The sequence below is a fragment of the Leiobunum rupestre genome, chromosome 3 (genome assembly GCF_980474605.1).
Source record: "Leiobunum rupestre chromosome 3, qqLeiRupe1.1.hap1, whole genome shotgun sequence".
Classification (NCBI taxonomy): Eukaryota; Metazoa; Arthropoda; class Arachnida; order Opiliones; family Sclerosomatidae; genus Leiobunum; species Leiobunum rupestre.
Window position 1 is genome coordinate 56,745,429 of NC_143386.1, and position 7,099 is coordinate 56,752,527.

Sequence of the window (7,099 nt, forward strand, 5' to 3'; positions counted from 1 at the left end):
CGATATTTACGGACCGATTTTGTTTTTCTGAAATGCCGTGTAATCCACTTCGATTTGACTTTTTATATCAGCTCCTTGTATTAGACGCTCTGACTTTTTCCGCAATCGATTATCGGTTATCCATAAAGTAAATATCGTATTTTGTGTATTTAGACATATTTAATTTAATCGAGTCAATAAGGTTAGCCGAGGACTTGTTGTTGCGGGCAACTCGATATAGACGGTATACACGGTGATATCAGATACCAGTATAGTTACGAAAATACTCGTCTTCCTCGTAACTTGTTTACCGATGTACGTTAAGCTTCGAGTTACCTTATTGATGGCGCTAGTAGGGCTATATCTGCGCGCTAGCTTCTCCCTGATCACCGGTGTTGGGCGTGTGGAACACTTTTACAGGCGTTGAATATATGTATTTTTTCAATTTTCGAAATCCTTCAGAATTAGCTTCTCTCTAATACAGGTCAATATATTTTGCATTTAAAATTAATCGTAATTAACTCCTGGAGCGCTGTTATTACACCTTACCAAGTTAATCTTGATTTAAACGAGGATATATATAACGCCTCGTTTTAGCGTTAGCAACTCTGTGGTCGTTAAAACGCAGGCTTTTACGCCCTCTATTCCCCCCCGCATCTTCCGCTCCCCCCTAATTAATAGGCCTAATGAAAATAACGATCCAATTATTCCTGGGAACGTAGAAGCTAGGCTATCTCCTTCGCGTATATTTTGGCTCATCAAAATCTAGCGATGTATCTAATATGAACTAAATGGCCTCGTCATAATGGGCTCGCTTTAATAATGGAAAAAAAAATCATTTTTTTTATAGCGGGGCTAGGTCCGTTGTAAGCCTGGGTCTTATCGAGTTCGTCGAAGTATTCCCGAGGTTTTACGCTAGAGACCGGGTGGGAATTTTCTTCGATGGGTCATTTCTCAAGCCCCCAGAAATCCCCCTTTTTTACCCCCGCCTTGGAAACTGGCGAAGGCTGCCAGGGTCGGGGTGGGAGTCAGGTCCGTCGGGGTAACACCTAGTAAAAGGCGATTAGCGAGAGTTTCTTCAGATTACCCCCGTTAAGTATGCGTTGTTGCTTTTCAAAGTTCTTCTCGGCGTTCTCTCTACACTTTTATCTCGCCTATATGAATCTTGAACGTGTTTAACTCGTCTCTCGTTGCGATTCCCTAACCTACCTTCCTACTAGCCTTCGTTATATTGACCCGAAGGAGGATCGGATACGTTAGGGAGTTGTTGAGAATGAAGAGGATATAACTTAGAAGAACGCCTCGTTAGTTTTTAGAACGGCACTTCCACCCCGTTGCCGGGATTAATTGTCAGTAAGCCGCTAAGCTTCACCCGTCGTATTGCAACGCTAACTCTACGGTCTGACTATACCCTTTGTTATACGCGTAGTTTTTAGGTTACGGAGTCAAGGTAAATTTGCATCGAAAGGAACGAATGGGCTACTCGAAGAGTGGCTGTAATTAAAAGGAAGTAACCCATCAGGCGCGGGTGTCTTATGAAGACGCGAAAGGAAGGGCCGTGGGTATTATGGGTATTCGGCTGCCTCTCCCCGTAGACTCGTAAAAGAAAATTAATGGCCAAAGTAGATTCTCCGTGGCGCGCCTTAAATCCTCCAAGAGGAAGACGCCCGTCTCCTTGGGCCTACTATTTTAATATCCGATGGCGCTTACTTGTCCTTTATTCGCTTTCATATTCAATATTTGGAAGATGATGACACTTTGCGGCCGTTAAATTTAGCTCGACAATTCTCCGTATTGTTGCGAGTTTTAAATAACAGCTCCATTTGAGAAGGGAATCCGATATTTTAGATTCTTAAGACTTTCTAAGCTACTCTTGTTACTCGTAAGGAAACAATTGTCCAGATTTTAGCGTTTTGAGTTAAATGGAAATGACCTCAAGTGAGAGAACGTTAAACCCAAAGACCAACAGCTTTTGAAGAGCAAAATCTAAACTTTATTAGATTCTTCACTCTTAAAAATAGGGGTGTAACTAAGGAGTCTTAAAGGTGTAATTTTACAATCGCACCTTACTTACATGTAAAAACACCTTTCTGAATTTAACGTTTTCTCATAAAGGTGTTAATATGGTGTCTCACAGTAAAACAATTTTTTTAATTATATATATATGCAAAAATTAATTTGTGGTACTATAGACCTTTAAAAAAGAAAACAATACTGTTATTTACACCTTTAATGGAGTAAAAAAGTGCTACTTAAGAAGGATAAATATACCAAAAAGGTGTAAAAAAGGTATTAAAGATTACTTTTAATGAAACTTTTTTTCTGGAATTTTTGGGTAATAGTGTAAAAATGAAATAATTTAACACCTTTAATGGTGTGAGTTAACACCTGTAAACAGAACAAATTTGGACCCAGAAAAATTTCTTAAAAAGGTGTTGAAATACACCGTAGTTTTTTAGAGTGTTGAATACCGGGACGTTTGGCTTTTCCTACAAAGCAAAAACACTCTTCTCGCGACCACTCTCCGACTAGAAAATGAGTTAGAGTATTTCACGCTTGCTAAAGACATTCAATGGTACCGAAACTAGTGCTTGCAACGGCCGACTGATCAGGTTATTCAAAAATTCCCAGAAATGTGAATATAATAAGTTAGTCAGATCTGAGTTATCAATCTGATCTCAAATTGTATCAGATTCATTATCCCAAATAATCAACCTGAACTGATCCGCTTAATTTATTTGATCAGATTTAGTTAGCTAAACAGATATCTGACTTATATAATTTTGTGGAAACTAATAATAAAAATTTAATCGGTGGGTATGTAAAACACTAACTGTGAGGCCTCTGAAATCAGTGTACAATAAAATCAGATTAATTTCATTTTTAAACCAAATAGTTTGCATTTAAACCCATATCAAACAAATCATTTAGACAATTCCAAATCTAAATGATCGGGATCGACTTCATTTGGATAGGGCGAAAAATACAATATTATATAACCTAAATCCAAATCGTATTTGGATCGCTTGGGATTTCGACTTACAGAATACACATTTTAGTCATTTAGGATGACATCTGTCCAAATTCTAAAAGATTTGGACCGACTCGATCCACATGAAAGTTATAGAATAGCCTCCCTAATCTGATGTATAATAATAATAATAATAATAATAATAATAATAATAAATAATAAAAAGGTTTATTAAAAAATCAGATTTGGTCTGCGTTTACAATATCTAGGCCAAGTCTTGGGTGACTTGTAGGCCTTTAGTATCAACGATTACTTTATTGCACAAACAACAACAAAAAAGAAAAGAGAAAATTTGCTAAATTATATTATTTTTTTTAAAATAAACATAAAAGATTATAAAAATTAATTGTTAAAATTTATGAGGGATAATTAGATTTACAATACTATTATTTGAACTTTTTCGCTTCACATTTGAAGTGCGATATATTTTTTATATTAACTGGGGACATTTCATTAAATAGATTATACCTTTATAAAAAATTGATTTTCCTTTTTTTTTCAGTTCTAAATTCCGAGCGTAAATGCAGATATTCTATAATGTATGATATATCTGAGGGGCTAACCACTTCCTAAAATTCTGTACACCGATTACGGGAGTAAAAAAATGAGTACAGCCTTTAGTAGTGCTAAATCTGTAATCAGTTAGGTAATCATTTTCGTGCAGTCAAAGCTACAGGCTTGTACACCGATTACGGCAAGTGATCAACCCCTCGGATATATCGTAACAACTTCCACGATTCAGATAACAAACTGTTTTCTGAGAATCGATTGGAAACACTAACCGCAACATCTCAATATTAATTAGTCAATGCTAGATTTAACGAGGTATATGATCGTTGAGTTTTAAAGTCGAAAAGACACCTCAAGACTAAATAAAAATTAAACATAACGATGTTAATTGTTGAACATGACAGTTGTAACCGAAGTATGGAAAAAATAACGCCATCTGCTTCAATACTTGCCAACTAAATGTGTGAATAAAAATCCGACCACTTTTCAATTTTAATATATCTAGAGAGATCATTTTTAAACCTCGCGGCGTTTTCTCTTACCAAAATTTAGCCTTTATCATTATTAAATTTGAAACAACTTTCTTATTGGAATGTTTGCCCCAAACCTAATAGTTCTCGAGATAATTTTAGTATGACCTTGACGACATGGTTCAAGGTCATACAATTTTCTGAATATTAAAATCTCCCACGATTATGAGATTGTCTAGCAAATTTCGACAATGTAACACGACTTGTTTTGGAGTTATTAGCGCTTTCTTGCAATTTTCCCTTTTACGACCTTTGTGATTTTGGTAAATTTTTCTCGACTTCCTATTGTCAAATCCGATTGGGTCTACGCAATGTAGACCTAAACCGTGATGGGGAACACTTTTCTAATTGGAACCAACTTTCTAACACTTACGGCCCCAAGTGTTAGAACCGGTTCTTGAGATAGTTTTTGGTTGACCTTGAGGACATGGTTCAAGGTCATCGAAATTTTCAAAGAAGATTTCCCCCTACACACTCTAAGCGACCTAAAAATTTCAAATTCTTACCTAAAACTGCTTTGGAGATATTCTCCCTGGTCCATATTTTAGTGGACACCCTGTATATTTTTAGTTTGTGTATAAAGAAATTTCCTTCGTGCATATAATCATACGTAACATAATTACTCATAAGTGTGCCAGAATGAACGTTTTCGCAATGAGACCTTGTTGCAAGGATATGACGTAATTGACGTCACTTACCAGTCGATGACGGTTTTATCGTCATAAAAACTAGTTCTGGCGGGGAGGGAAGTAAGTTAAAACCAGTTTTACGCGACGTTAGTCCGTATTTTCCTTAGTGGCTGTGAAACAAGGTCTCATTTAAATTTTTAATACAGAGATGTTAAACAGAGGCATACTTATGAGTAATTATGTTACATATGATATAATGAATATGTATTTATTTTTTATAAGGTAGTCATCTAATTTTCCAACTATATTTCGAGCTCCAGCGTCGGCTGAGTAACTCTATTCCCCAATAATGGCCGGACAATTTCCACCCAATCTTGTTCGTTATCTGTATATTTGTTTTTCTCACGTTGTTGCTTCCCGAATCTCTTCAGGTACGGGCGTAAAGGACACGGTGTCACGATAAAGTGCATCTGGGATCAATGTTTGATCGCATTTGGTTGAAGAAGCGTAGATATTCTGGTTTCTAATTCCTTTGAATCGAGCACTTTTAATATTTAAAGGCCGAAAAATTTACTGGGGGAAAGAAGTGAAGCAAAAACAGGGAAATAAATTGTATTTTTGGCTGGAATGGAAAGCCGAGTTAAAATTTCTCGCGTGATTAAATATTGATCAAAACTCACCCTTTTATATCCATTACAAATTCTAAGCCGCTATACAGGGTGTTTCAAAAGGTTAAATGCAAAAATTTGAAGGAGTTGTAGGGCGTGAGTTGAGAAGTATGCCTGTTTTTTCCCCATTTTCCTACGATGAATTAAAAGAGCGCCAGAGAACTTCAAAGTGTGGCCTACAAGCCCCTGGAAGTAGGCTGCAACAAGCACAAAACCTATTAATTAATAATTATCCCCAGCCAAATCTTGACAAAAGTATAGATCATTGCAACTACAGTTAACTAATATATTTTTGTATACATCATTGTAAGAATATATTAGTTGTTTGAAAATATTAAAATATGCTTTTAGTATTTAGCCGAAATTTTGATTTGGGTACATTTGTTCGAATTTCATTCACCCGAACGGTGGTACAAATGTCCGAATGATCATTTGTCCGAATGCCGGAAAACAGGATCGTATGTCCGAAAACGTATTTCATTTGCCCGAAAAATTTATCACAACTTTTGTTGGTGATTTAGTCGTTCAATTTATGTTAACTTTACTGGTGAATTTCATTTGTTCGAATAATTGTTTGTCCGTTTTTTCGAACATTAGGAATTGGTTGTTTTTTTTTAAATATTGTTAATATAAGAAAATAGTAACATTATCGTGAGCCTAACCTAACCTAACCTAACCTAAAATATCAACAACATTCAACGCTATTCCCACTTACTATCGGCCAAAGGACATAGTAGGCTAAAATGATTAGACATTATAATGCTTATATCCGTTTATTATTGAAACATTTTACATTTAATTTTATTTTGAATTTAACCAAAAAAAAACAGCAATAAGAAATACTAATTTAGCGACAGAATTCAGACAAGTGATGCTACCGATTCGGACGAATGAAACAAACAAGTTGTCCAATTCGAACAATTGAAACATTTGTTATTTCGGTGGTTCGGACGAATGAAATTTGAACATTTGTTCCACCGTTCGGACGATTGAAATTCGAACAAATGTACCTACCCCGAAATTTTGAAGAAATTGTTTTCAAATTACACGTTTTATCGTATTCTCACGAGAACTCCACCCAAATTTCTTAGTTTTCTTAGAATTTTGACGCAAACAATTCTAAGGATTCCTTCTTAAAACTTTAACGCACGCAATTCTAAGAATTCTTTCTTAGAATTTTGACGAGCACAGTTTTTTTTTTTTCAATTTGATTTGAAGTGGTTAAGGTATAGCAGCAAGCCATCCCAATCCGATTAAAAACCGGGATAAGTCCTTTCCATGGAAGACTACCAAGTTTGAGACATCCTCCAGAAGAGCATCAATTTAAAAGCAATAATTTATCGCGTGCGTACCAAGAATTCATTTTTCTCTAGTTGCCAACTGTTTTTCACTCAATCCGAATTTCATTAATTCCGAATAATCTGACTGTTTGTATTGTTTTAAATCTTTAATTTCGAATATATGGCGGTTCTCAAATGTAACACCATTTTAATTAGATTTATCTCGAGTCTTTCATAATAATAATAAATAGTAATCAGCTAGGCTAATACTAAAGGCCCCACCTTACACAGAAAAAACGACGTTTCGAATCTAAACGTTTTCCTAAACGCCAAAATGCAACGCTTTTTTAAACACATCTGAAACCTAAACCTGTTTAAGCCAACACTGTTAAACAAACAAACATGTTTAGTAACTCAAGTGTATAGGTTATCAAGGGGTTTAAAGTCAATATGTTGTAGTTTTAAACGTGTT